Genomic DNA, 15,169 nt, shown 5'->3' with positions numbered 1-15,169 from the left:
CCGTTTACCGGCTTAAAGCAACTTTCCACTTTATTCATCTGGCCTGATATTTCACATTCAACATTTATGACATATGCATATGTATGCGAGTGCACACACACACACACACACACACGTACATATGCACCCAAGCCGATTATCCAAAAATAATTTTCATATCTTCGTCTTAACGAAATCTTCTAATATATTTCATTCGATTTACAACGATGTGTAATTTCATGTTCATTCGATTGAATAAAATTATAGTAAATACGTTCGACTGAATCGAATATATTACTTCGATTCAGTTCATTAAATTTTTAATCTCCGAATAATGAAAACTTTAATGACGTTTTTTTTTGTCTTCAATTAATATATCTGTTGTGTAAGTAAAATATTGAAAAATTTGATAATCCCTGAATTCGAGAGAAAAGATTGTCTTCTTATTCTTGTAATATATTCCAACTTGAAAGATCGGTGATGGTTGATAAGACTATCGATCTGAATCACGCTACATTTGACATTTATCGGAAATGGAAGGTTCGGTTAGGACGGCGAAGGGTCGGTCTTCTCCTCGTTTATTTAAAATTCAAGTCATAACGCTTACCTCCGAAATGTTTTGCTTGATCAGCGAAGAAAATAGATCCTCTACTTTACCCAAGCTGATTTTTGATCCTTATCTAAGAATTTATGCGAATCATGTTTCTCCTGCTAAAATAATACTTTCTCTGCACGAAATGAAGGATGTACACTTTCAATCTCGCTGTGCAAAGTTTGCGCTTTTTTGAAATAAACCTCGATCGGTCTTTGGCTATTCTTTCCCCATCGATTATGTTTCACTGCGACATTATTCGATATACATTTTTATTCTTTTTTTCTTTCTTTTTTTTTTTATAACATCATCTCATTTCTTTTCAAGACTTTTTCATAATTAAATTATCGAAAATCAAGAAGATATGAATCCCAAGATTCATCTTTCTTTTCTTATTTTTATTATTTAAAAAGCAAATTTTATTATTTTTCAAAAGCGTTATCAGAAATTTGTAAAGAATAAATATTCCTGTAAAATCGATAATCGTTCATTGTACTTGATCTTTCCTTTCTTCTTTTTTTTTTTTGTAAATACTTTAAACAAAGTTCAAAATGTATACAACTTTTTTTCTCACTGAAACTCCCACCGACTTCTCAAAATGTCTTAAAGGATTAATAGGTTGACATTATTTAATACGCTTTTAATTAATACGATCGAAAAAATAAAATAAAAGGTAAGAGAAATAAAGTTTATTGGGTATCGTCGTATCCGTGTATACTTCGGTAAAGAAGAAAGAAAAGACAAAAGGAAAAGAAGATTAATGTTTCAATTAAAAGAGGGCAAAAATACAATACTCGTGAGTGCAGGTTCCACGAAGCGTCGTAAAGATTCGGTAATGGGCCGAGGCTCTGCAGACTTTCGGATATATGTATAGTGTTCTACTAACGGGGAGGATGTCCATGATAAAGTGTTTCTCACCTCGCACGGAAAGTTTCACTAACGTGGTAACCTTTTGTAGATGTACATGCACTATTATATATATATATATATATATATATATATATATATATATATATATATATGTCTATCCTCCACCATCCGTGTAAACAAAACTAGAACATACAACTTTCGTGATTTTCCACACGCGAGAGCGTGAACAGAATAAGCTTCGTTTTCGTGATAATCAACGATCGGTTTTCGAATTATTATTCAAATGTCTAACAACGATATCAAAGTGATACGAAAAATGTTTAACACTCGTTTTGTACGGGAATATTCTAAAATCTTTCATACAACAAATCGATATAAATCTGTACAACATTTAAAATTATGAGACACGTTTTATTTTAATAAACAGTTTTCTGTAAATGTTTGATATTTTACAGATTTATCAACGATTAAGACGAAAGACGTATTTTCGTTCTAAGCTATACTTTTTATACAAATTTATATAAATACTACAAATCCAAGAAAATAATTGATCATAGTACCGATCGATATTTTAATGACGTTTATCTCGTACTGCTAATTAATTGTTAAAAATACCAATGATATAACAATCTTCGGAATCATAAAAGGAAAAACACAAAAAAATATAATTCGGAAGATAATTTAATAATATTCCGTTATTGTTCCTTGCGATTCGCAAAACGATTTAATGTGATTTCAGTGATGTCACTGAACTATGAGAAGCATTGATAATCGTTTAACTGCAATTCAAAGTAACAAAAGAAAATGTATTCCATTAATCGTCTCTCCTCGTTGCTTTCAATCATTGTGATTGCGATTCTAAAATCGAATTATCGATGATAACAAAACTCTCAACTTTCTGAATCAAAAGAAATATAATTATTTTATTTTAATACTCTCATCTCATGGTAATTTACTGTCGTTATCGTACATAATAGAATACTTTGAGAAGCAATCGTTTTATTCTTCGCAAGATTCAAAACGATCTATTATTTCTATGAAAATATCACATTCTAAAGTGATATAAATATCGTATAAAAGAATTCTTATCATCTCTATACTATGTAAAATATGATTTTCAAGCAAACATTAAAACCATTTAAATCGAACATATTCTTCTCAGAGAAAATTCTTTTTCTTTTTCTCTTCCTATCATTAACGAAGATATTCCCGTGTGCAATTTTAACTTACTCGTCCGATATGTTCAGTCGTTCTTAAATATAAATCAGATAATGCGATTTTACTGCTATAAATTTCAATCTAATATTCATATAAGCTGTATGTACCTATGTACAAGGTATATTAAAATTAAATGAAGGACAAGAGGATAAAAATAAGATAGAGACGAAAGACAAAAGGGATGAAGAAGGGACTATTATTACGAAGAAAAAGATATTAATTTGACATATATCAGAACGAACTATTAAGAGCATCGTGGAATTTGCAATACGAAGGATACTTTTCAACGACGTTGAGAGAGGATTGGGAGAAGAGAATGATGGATTGTGTTTACTCGTAATAAGTAAACATTCTCCATGCTACTCATCGACCTCGTCTCTTTCTCTCTCTGTCTATCTCTTTTTCTCTTCCTCTCACCCAATGAAAGAGAAAGAGAAAGAGAACAACCACGAGAACGATTCGTATGAGAGTAGTCTCACTAACAAGCATTCTCGTTTGCATCCTATTTCTACGAGCCCACGTAAAATCTCGGTACACATCCCTTTCGTCCCTATTCCCACTTTCAGTTAATATGTATGTATGTATGTATGTATGTGAAAGTACACAAACCATCGCATACTTGCGTTCTATATATGTACGAAAACGATATGCGAGACTATTGCGAAGTTACGTCGGTGAGATCTAAGTGATGTTAGTCTAATGCCAATAGAAAGGAGGAATTTCACGAACAGATTTACTAATAACGAGCGTTGTTTTCATCTCTCAAATCGTGCGTGTAAAAGTCGTATCGCTTTCTCTGTCTCTTTCCTCTTTCTATCTTTCTTTTTCTCTGTAGATTTATAAACTTTCTTTTCTTTTACAATTTTAAATAATGATAATTATATTAACGCTTGCTTGACTTCACATGGAATACGATCAAGCGAGAAAATTATGACTCAATATTTATAATTTCTTATGAAATCTCGTTTATGTTGTCTCTCTCTCTCTCTCTCTCTCTCTCTCTCTCTCTCTCTCTCTCTCTCTCTCTCTCTCTCTCTCGCACTTTCTCGCTAAAAGCTTGTTATAAATAAGACAACTTTGAGTTCGACGTTCGCTCGAGTGAAGTTTTTGGGTGAACGACGAACGAACGAAAGGAAGGTACAAGAAGAATAAGAAGGATAAGGCTCGTTATCCTCGCGTCTGGATAAACTGTCATGAGAAAGAGAGAGAGAGAGAGAGAGAGAGAGAGAGAGAGAGAGAGAGAGAGAGAGAGAGAGAGAGAGAGAGAGAGAGAGTGTGAGAAGACGGAGATAAGGAGAGAAGATGGAGAAGAAAGATGGAGATAGGCGGAGAAGGAACTAACGTAATTATCAGCATCCCCAAACAATCGCCCTCGTTAGCCATCGTCCAAACTATTACTTCGGACGAGTCCATCCTGGGGTAGCTTACGAAGCGAAGACGCGCACCGGTAGCGAGTAAAACGAGCGAGAGAGCCCAACGAAGAGTAAAGCGAGAGCGAACTCTGCAACTTTTAGAAAAGCCGGTATTACTTCCTGTCTGGAAGTGAGCCAAGTTTCTAGCTGCTTATTGGTCGACTATCTCTCTCTCTCTCTCTCTACCTTTACCCACCACCTTTCTCTTCGTCTTTCTATCTTCTTCTCTTCTCTTAACGCGTATACCTCTCCCTCCCCCCGTCATACTACTCAACCTTCTCCTCCCACCTCCTCCCTCTTTCCTCTTTCCTGACCGACGTTTTGCCCTTTGGACATAGAAGTCCCATCCAGTCCGGATGCTTTCTACGAACCGCAGCAGATTTCCAACTAATGGAGCCTGAAGAAGAGACACGTATCCCTTTTCCAACTCCCTTTAACCCCTCGCTCGCCCTTCTCTTTCTCTCGACTTTCAAGATCTCTGTCTCCTAGTTCCACTTTCGAAATCGATGACACTCGGCCGAAAGTGTCCTTCCATTCAACGCTTCTGGAATTCTATTCTAAGAGACGTTCATAGCTGGAAGGCTCCATTGTAAGTGTTAGACGCTAGGACCGTACTAATTTCTTCGTTGTCTTCGATTCCTCAACTGTGTTCGACAATTCCAAGATAGCACGTAAAATCGATCGTTCTATCGCTCCTGTTCTATCCTCTTAACTTTATCGTTATTCATTCTAATTATTTACTTACTTACTTACTTACTTACTTACTTACTTATTTACTTACTTATTTACTTACTTTCGCGAATTATTCTATCCTTGATATAGTTACGTTCAAGAAACGTGTAATGTAAAATTTTTACCTATAGAAAGAGAAAAAAACAAGAAGAATAGAAAATAAGGGAGGGAGAAGGTAGTCGCACCGATCGTTGCATTCTCGATCCAATTCTACTTTCTATCTCTCTCTCTGTCTCTCTCTGTCTCTCTCTCTTTCACATGGACACGTAACCGCTCTATAACGCCACGAATTAATTGGTCTTGCCCCGTGATTAGTAGGTCCCACGGAATTACCGCGATGCCCGGTCATGATTAATATCCAGGCGTTGCCAACTTTCGCACGGAAGATTAATAACGGGTGGTAGGCGGTCGAAAGTATGGAGGGAGAGGGACAGAGAAAGAGAGAGAAAGAGAAAGAGAGAAGGGTTGGAGAAGAGGGTGGAAACGAGTCGAAGTTTTAATGCAGCAACGACGGTTTGTCTTCGTGGAGATTGCGACCGGCCAAATTCCCCTATTTCTGTGCTTCGCGTTCAAAGTCAGCTCTTGGCTGTCATCCACAGCGGTTGATTCCCATTTTCTCATCTTCTCTCCCTCTCTCTTTCTCTCTTTCTGTCTCTCTCTTTCACTTTCTCTCTCTCTCTCTCTTTCTCTTCGTTCATTCGTTCTATTATTGTTAATAAATGAAGGCCGAGTTTGATAAATTAGTATGTACTTGAAAAGGAAAAATGGCACGTTTCGATATCGATGCTAATACTCGAAAATGGCTCTTTGTAAAATTATAACGCTGTTATTTACTGCGTCGGTATTTAATAATATTTAAAAAAAGAAGAAAAAGAAAAAAAAATTGGTCAGTACTTATAATAACATATCAGTACTATGATAAGTGACGCAATCTTGATACTTAATTATTTATGTTAACAATAATGTTCGTATATAGTGATCGTTTATCTTATAAAATATTTCTCATTAATTAATACAAATTAATAAAAACTGATCAAGTAAATAGAAGCGAATTTGGTTTCTAACAAAGTGTTTGTAACAAAACATCAGTACTATGGTATAAGTGGCACAATTCTATTACTTCATTATTTATACTAATAAAAATATTCATACACAGTGATTATTTATTTTACGATATATTTTCCATTAATTAATAAGAATATGGATCAAATAAATAGAAGTGAAATTACGGAAGGATCTTGAAATATTCCAATTGAATATATAAAGAGCTTGAAAGTTTCGAGGATTTCGAAGACTCTTAAAGATGGTTCTCACCTTAAGTGATCGTAAAGTGCCTGGAACGGTGAAGGTACGTTTCTACTCGTTCGTTATCTCTACTTGCTTTCTTTCTATTCGAATAATAGATTTTACGAATCGACATATTTTCTTTATCGAAACTCTATCGATAGAAAACGTAGCGGGATGTTAAATTTCGAGATGAAAAAGAAAGATAATAATATAAACAAATTTCGCGATACGAAATATATTTTTCCTCTTAGAAATATCGATCCTAGAAATACATATCGGAAAAATCTTGCACGGATACTTTTCTCTTTGTATGTTTTCGATTTATATCTTGTCACTCTTGTCGGTCGAACGATTTATATATATGTGTATATATATATGTATATATATATGTACTTGTATACTTTTCTTTGAGAATATGAAAACATAGCGATGAATTTAATACAAGTATGACCTACCTATCGTAAAATATAAACTACTAACTGTATTGGTCCGTGAAAGTAATTTGTCCTTGGGTATTACGACGGTATACTCGTTTATAATTAATATCAAGCTTTTCCACCTTTCATAGATACGTTCTACATATCTATATAATGTATAGTATTCATGTTTCATATTCGCATGTCGTTCTGTTCCAACGACGTTTATACAGCATATGTTAATTAAACGCCTCTATCATGAGGAAGCTGTGACACTATTACCACTGGCAACGGTATTAATTTAGCAGCGAGATGTCGTCGGTATCCGACAAAGCCACGTTAACAGCGTGAAATAGTTTGCGCGTTTCTAAATAACTTCGTCTATCCCTCTTTGAATGTACCCACGTTTGATAACGTCGAAGAACTTGATTACTGCGATGTGTATAAATTCGTTTAAAAATATTCTTCTACTTATTTAAAATGCTATTTAAATGGATATAAGATTTTTCGATGTAATCGATTATTTCAAGGCATCTAAACGAATCTAAGCGAATTATTTGTTAACTTAATTAAGCATAGTTTAACGTTTCTTAATAAATCGTATCGGCTCGTTCTTATATCTATTGCCTACTTAATTACTCAAAAATTACATAATTACGTATTGTTCTCGAGATACGCTCAACGAATCTTTCACTCGAAATTAATAGAAATTAATAGAACGAAATCTCTTTTTATGTATAACGATGTAAAGTTGTTGATCGATCGAATAATGGTGATATGCGAAATGTAATATAAAATATATTCTTAATATACGTACATACATAAGTCCGATGATATACTTGTCAGTCGTATTACGTTTTATGTTGAACTTCATAGCGATGATGATCCTATGGCAGCAACGTTATTGATTACACTTCGATGATGATTTTTAACGACTGGAAATTCGTGATTAATAATCCGGAAAAACTATTAGACGAATCTTTGATCTCTTACGATGTTCTCGCACTGAGTTACGACGAAAGACTAAATATTTCATTCACCTCTAGAGAGACACGTACATCGTTTGGTTTACGAGCATGTCCTTGTTTCTATTGCTTTTTATGTTTATTCTTAATTCTAGAGAACTACGAACTCAATTGAAAATACACAAACTCGAGAACAATGATATTTATCCTTGCGTATCTTCTTAATGAACGTTCAAGGAATTCTCAAGAGTAAACATTCTTTATGACAATATGTATATACAAAATAAAAGTTTAATAGATCACCAAGGTTATGCACGTGCGTATCGACCTTATTGTATTATTGTATATGCGTATATATTCGTTCTGTCTCTCTCTCTCTCTCTTGTTCTTTCTCATTAAGATTTCTAAGAATCATAAATATTTTTTTTTTTTGTAAACGCGAGATTGGTATAGAATTTATGAATAAACGAAAATGGAGGATAAACGAGACAAACTATAAAATATACAAATAAAGGGATATTTCACGCGATGATATTCTCGGCTAATCATAGCCATGTTTATTTATAACAAATTTCACGATTTCTCCAGGAACCATTCTGAGAGGTGAAAATTAAACCGGCGAACGCGTTTTAATAACGAATAAATTTTAATAACGAATAATAAGTTTTAATAATGAAAAAAAGAAAAAAACAAGATTTTCTTCTTCCCTTTTTTCTTTTTTTCTTTCAAAAATAATGACACTTGGCAAAAATGAAGAGAATTAAAAAAAAGAAGGAACAAGAGGAAAATCGATTTGAAATATAACGATTATCCAATAAAGTTCCAAAAGATTCGAATCGTGACGAAGATAAAAATATCGCAGCGTTTTGTCGTTTCTCGACGAGAAATCAATAATATCTTCGAGTCGAGTCGTCGGAAAAATATTAGTTTCCCGATTGGTAGGAATATCGCGAGGCTACCTTTATTACGCGTCTAAGGTCTCTCTTCCTTTGAAGAACTCGAGCTTGCCCTTACCATCCTTCTTCGAGTACTCTTTCCCTTCTTCTTCCGTCCCTTCCAAACCCCGTTTACTTCACTCTCACACTCTTCTTCTTTCATGATGATATCGGTATATTGTAATCTTTTGATCTTCGGCACGGCCCGTGGGGCTTACCAAGGAGAGATGCCTAACTTTTGAACTAATACCACTATCACACACATGCACACATAAACCTAGGTATATACAGATATATACGTAGATACATGCATCATCTACTACCTTCTCCTCTATCTATTCACAACGAAGCTTTACCATCGTCTATGTAATTCTGTACGCAGTATCTCCTTTGCGGACGAACTCAAGCACAAGAAGGCGTTGTTCTATGATCCAACTTGAAGAGCTGGTGAATGAGTGAGTGAGTGAATAAGCGAGTGAGTGAGAGAGAGAGAGAGAGAGAGAGAGAGAGAAAGTGGAAAAGAGACACAGATAAAGACAAAGAGAGATGGAGAGGGAGAACGAGAGGGAAGAAGACAAACAGATAAAGACATAAAGAAAGAGAGAAAGAGATAGAAAGATGATGAATATGTACGTGTATATATATATATATATATATATATATATATATATATATATATATATGTATGTATATGTATGTATATGTGTTAGGAAAAGTGTACTCTCGAATTAGTATCATTTTATGCCTAGAAAATATCTTACTCTTCTAACTTTAGTTATACGATCCGTATACGCGAGTTTTTCCGCAATGCTCGTTAAAGAGTACATTCATGTGTATTTTAGAACATCATGTGTAGGCACACGGCTATTTAGAGGCAACTCTCGAGTAATTTCGTGAATGGGAATATCTAAGAAATGAGAGTAAAGGCTGAATTCGAATAGTTGATTGAAATTGCAACGTATTGAGAAAGATTTCAAGTCGGCTATTCGACACTGCAAATATTCGAACTATCCTTGATAATCTCGTAGCTCCATTTATCTTCGAAAAATTTATCGAATATTCAATGAAAAGCTTTCCCATGGGAAATATTTAAAAGGATGGATATATATGTATATACGAAAATCAAAATTGTGATAAATTAACTAAACGATCGCATTGTTGCACGATATCGTTAAAATATGTATAAAAGATGGACGAATTTTAAAAACGATTAAGTATCTTTATCTTCGACAGCTGTCCGGCGAAACTGTTCGATTATAAATAAAAATTATGGAACCGCATCAGACGTTTTGTATATACATCTCAAAAATAAAATGAACGATCGACAAAAGCATATGTTTTATCTCGCATATAAAGATTAAATAGTATAAGTGATAAAAACAAATATATAAAAAAAGCAAACTAGTTTGCAAGCGTACAAAAATAATTATGCAGTAAATTCATACTTTTCTTAACAAATAGTATAGAATAACGAAATATTAAACATTTTTGATTATAAAAAAATGAATGAATAAAAAAAAACGTGCCTTGACTTTTCCGTCCTTAACATTGCGTGTCCTTAACAATGTACGTCACTCTTTTACGTGTCCGATAAAAATGATTCTAAATTTAAAATTATGTACAACGAATTCTAAAGACATTCGTGCGTCGAATTATTAAAAGGAATGGTACAAAAGGCTACACATCGCAATATATAATGAAAGTGCACTGTACAACGATTTTTTTTTAATAATTCATTAAAATATGCGCTCGCTGCAGAATACACGAGAGCATCGTTCTCCGAAGATTTAATACGTTCGATTAAACGAAAATACTTCTTGTGCGATCGCGCGAATGCAAATTCTCTCGGTATACGACTGATTCGAATAACGACCGTTCTACTTTCCTTGCGCATCGTCGAGCATTCATAATTAAATGTACCAGATAAACGAATATTCTCTATAACGAAAATAAAGAGAAAAAGAATGTAAACGATCTATAACAGTGCCAAGAATCGGACTTAATATATTACGCTTAACAATGAAAATTATAACTGAATCTTTAATAAGCTTATTATTTGATAATCGATCTTTCTCCGAAAACGTACTAAATTCTTATAACACATTTTCCTTATATAAAAATATAAAAGATTCTAGAGAATTTTTTAAATCAAAATTCCTTAAAAAGTAATAAATTTATCAATTGATAAATAATAAACAGTAAGATAAATTATTGAAAAAACCTATGTCACTCGTGAATAAGCGTTTCTTTTTACTTTTTCTTTTTTAATTTTTGTAATACGCGAATTTAAATTCTACAATAAGTGTTCTTTTAAGAACTAATGTGTGTATGTGTGTATATATATATATATATATATATATATATATATATATATATATATATATATACAAACTTCATTTGCCAACGTTAAACGTCATTTACGATTTATAATAAGACTTAGAAGACATATACGCATTAGATGAGTCTTCCGTACTTATTGTGACGTCTCCTTCATTATTCGATTCCTCTTTTTAAAGTAACATCTTACTTTGAGCGAAAGAAGAAAGATCATATTCAAAGTAAACGTTTGAAGTTACGAGACTCCGTTCTTTGACGGGAAACCAATTCGAGCGTCTACGTTGACACGGTGTAATAGTAATCGCACGACTTCGCAGTTTCCGTGCTGTGACAAGCATGCTCTGTACTCAAGATCGCTACACAAAGTGCTTCGAGAATTGCAGGCTTTCTCGATACAAATGTCACGCGAAGAAGCAAAGAGAAAGAGAGAGCCAGAGCCAAAGAGAGAGAGAGAGAGAGAGAGAGAAACGAAGTGGCCTCGCAAAGAGTGTTTTAGACAGAGACGAACGATCGTACCTTCCGCAATTTCTCTTTGAAAATCAAGAATTCCAATGTCGCCTATATATATATATATATATATATATATATATATATATATATAACGTGTCAGAATATGTACATGCATGGATGCATATTTTTGTGTATACTTCTCTCAACCCTCGTACGAAACGAACGATCGAAGAAATTTCAAAGTAGAAGAGAGAGTCAAGAAAGAGAAGGCCTATTCCCATTCTATCTCTTTATCTTCAACTTTGAACCGTATTTCGAAGTTAGTTTGGCAAGGAAGAACCACTACCCCCACTACGAGTATCACCATCACCACTACAACTACCAACCGCACCCTCTTCACCGGTAACCCCTTTCTAGCGATCTTCTACCGGCAAAAGAGCATCTCAGGGTGTTGGTTACGTTCTTGAACTTTACCACTCGAGGTTAGCTTAAGCCTCGAAATGGAGCAGAGCGAGCCTCAAGGGCTTCGACTCGGACTTGATGCGACTATTCCTTACAAAAGGCAAAGCTTTTTCTTTATACGAACGACCAAGAATCTGAATGATAAAAAGAATATATTATCGTACAATGTCGATACTTTATATTCTTTATTGTTCTAAATTTTGTTACTTTTCTTATCAATGATATTTTCAATCGACGAAATCGACTTCTATCTTATACAATTAATATGTGATTATCTCGGCGAGCAAAAAAGAAAAATATGTACTCTTTATACTTGATTTATTTTTACGAAAATGAAAAAGACAAAGAGAAAAGAAAGATATGTATCAAGACAATTGCTTATGATTTTTCTTTCATCTTGCTATGAATCAAAAATTTCAACTCTAACGTTGCGATACGAATACCAACTTGTTTTTCTGTACGATAACGCCGACATCGAAGTAATTCCCTTTGAACAATTTATCGCTTAATACGAATTGTTTTTTTTTCTTTTTCAAGACCGTAACACATATCCACTCGTCACGATTTTCTTAATTATTAATGTTTAATAAATCTCAATCTTCTTTTTCTTCTTCTTATCGAGCTGCAACAGTTAAAAACGGAAAAGAAACGCACGAGACAAAAGTCGAAATAAAATGATTCTCTTTTCATTCATTCGGTAACATTGTTGAAGCGCTGTACTCTTTTTAATTTTTTCAATTCCTTTTTTTTATTTTAATCCTGAAAAATATTCGAGCACGTTTCGTAACGTTCGAAATCGATAAAAGTGGTACGAAAACGAGAAAGAGGAAGGATGGGATCGGTGCTCGCAATTATGAGCCTACCGAGTAAAAAGTAAAGAGAGGGAGTAGGAAGTACGAGGGAACCAAGAGAAAGAGAGAGAGAAAGAGAGAAAGAGAGAGAAAGAGGTAGAGGTAGAAGAGGAAAAAAAAAGTTAATACAAAGGGTCTTTTTCATTGGGATCAGCCGTGCACGATCACGACGAAGAACGCAGTACCAACGTGGTACTCGTTATCGGTTAGACCGATCACTTTTATCATCTCTTTCTATCCTTTGCTTTTTTCCACCTCTCCCCTTCTCAACCCACCTGTCTTTCTCATCGATCTATACTACAACGAGAGCCGATGAAGTCTCGATTTGACGTCGATGGCGAAATGTCTTTTCTGTGTAATATTTTCTTCTTTCCTTCTCTACGTCCCATAGCGAGAGCGTCGCAACTTTTGCAATTTGCAAATTGGATTCAATCGACGTCGTACCGCGAGAGAAGTTTGATTTTCAATACCAAGATGCGATAATAAAAACGTAAAACACGTAGAAGGATGTTTCATCTCTCTGTCTCTCTCTTTCTTTCCTTTCTACTGAAAAGATTATTGATCTTTGGAAAAAAAAATAAGCTATCAACGTGGTAAAGCTCTGGCATTTCCGTAAGAAATAAGATTTCTATTTGAAATGTATACTCTGGCAAAGATCTCGTTCTTATTTCGATCTTCTTCGAAAATTGTATCACGGTATTGAATATTGACATAGTTTTTGACACTGAATTCTGCAAAGTCTTTTAGCAATCTGAAACGTTTTCACATAAGAATTCTTTTCATAATATTTAAAACTTTATTTTTCATTTTATATTTTAACTTTAAAAGATTAGACTTTTACTAACTTTATAACAATCGCGCTAATCTCATCTATCTCTCATTTGTAAAAATTTATAAATGATGTCGGATATAAATATATATATATATATATTGATTTATCGCTTCAACAGTTAAAGTTTTAATTAACTCGTTTTCGAACTCCCAACGAGATATCATGTACATTGACGATGTTCCATTAACTCGATAAAAAAATAACGAATATAAAGAGAAAAAAGAAGAAGAAAAAAGACCGTAACCAAACATATTTCACTTACGTTACGTATGGATCAGACATCTTTTGATTCGACGTCGATGAAAGGAAAGATAGAAAAATAGGGAAAAAAAGAGAAAAAAAGAAAAGAAGAAAAAAAAAAGAAAAAAATCGTCGAAGACGAATTTTCACTTCACGAACGTTCCTTCCCTTAGGACCCTTTCGAGTGAGAAAGCAACGGAGGGAGCAGAGATCGGTCGCCTCATTGACCCCGGCGTCTAATGAGCGCACACCTGAGTGCTTCCAGACAAGTGGATGCGCACTTACATCCGCGTCGCTGCCATGAGTGCCGATGGCCTGGCAACTACAATGTCTCGCGTTGATCTCCGAGCGTAAAGGAGAGAGAGAGAGAGACAGAAGGAGAGAGAGAGAGAGAGAGAGAGAGAGAACGAGGAAGAGGAAGAGATAAAGAGAAAAGAGAGAATGGGAATAGAGAGGAATAGAAGAGAAAAAAATAAGGAGAAAAAGAAAGGAAATGAAAGAAGAAATGAATGAACGAAAGACAGAAGGTAGAGGGGAGATGAGAAAAATGGAAGAGGACAGATACGTTCACAAATACCTTACCGACCGACTTTCACGAATAAACTTTGTAGAAAAATCAAAATACAAATCGACAATTTCCAACTATCTTCGAGTATCTTCGAGAATTCGTGTTATCTATGGTTATCTTTGACAATCTCTCGTCATTGTTTTTCTTATTTGTTTTTTATCATTTTGCCACTCTCTTTCTTCTCTCGTTTCCCCTTCAACACTCAGCCGAAAAAAATTCGAACGAGATATTTACCCGTAAATCAACTCATTTTCTTTTTCAAAGAGATTTCCAATGTTACTTCACAAAGAAACAGAGAATTTTAATTACAATAGAATGTTACTCCCATCGATTAAAAGCGAAACGATGTATTTCGCTTTAAATGGGCGCGGACAAGATAACACCCGTGGAATTTTACTGCAAGTTGTATACCAAATAACGTTTTAAATGAGCAACCGTGTAATTAACGTTAGGTGGTAATTAAAAATTGTCGCATCGAGAACGAAATCTCGGTCAATCGTTATCATTCGTCTCGTGGAAAATTATTTAGTTTCGGTTTATTCGTCGTTAATTAACGATCAATTGTTTAGTTGTGAAATAAAGTTGTGTAAATTACATGGTTGATATAAACTTCTGGAAGCGATTGTACTCACCCAGCCAAATCTCTTGCTTCTCTGAGACTCGTACTACCTTCTTCACATATACTACAGGAAAGGTATATGGATGAATACATGTATAGTAGAATAAAAGAGAATGAAAGAGAGAGAGAGAGAGAGAGAGTCGCTTCCCTCGTCTATACCGCGACGATGCAACGCCGCGAACAACCACCCCCATCTTCTAACCCCATCCAACCCTTTTGGGGCTCTAGCGAAGCTCGCTCTCTTTCACGCCCACGCGTTTCCGCGTGTTACACACACACACACATATATATATACACGCACACACACGCACATGTGATGCACGCAAGCGAGCGCACACACACAAAAACGAAGTCTCGGTATCGCGTAATTAGAGCGAGACGTGCTTAAAGACTTCCCAGACTCC

The 15,169-nt window shown here is 34.6% G+C and overlaps 1 protein-coding gene across 7 annotated transcripts in view; it reads right to left on the bottom strand.

Annotated features, from left to right (window-relative positions):
• Positions 1–15,169, bottom strand: part of LOC127067060 (putative polypeptide N-acetylgalactosaminyltransferase 9) — a 170,466-nt gene that overhangs the window by 20,833 nt on the left and 134,464 nt on the right. The window lies entirely within an intron of this gene.

The sequence above is a fragment of the Vespula vulgaris genome, chromosome 10 (assembly GCF_905475345.1).
Source record: "Vespula vulgaris chromosome 10, iyVesVulg1.1, whole genome shotgun sequence".
Classification (NCBI taxonomy): domain Eukaryota; kingdom Metazoa; phylum Arthropoda; class Insecta; order Hymenoptera; family Vespidae; genus Vespula; species Vespula vulgaris.
The sequence above is the reverse complement of the archived record's forward strand: the minus strand, read 5'-3'. Positions and strand labels throughout refer to the sequence as shown.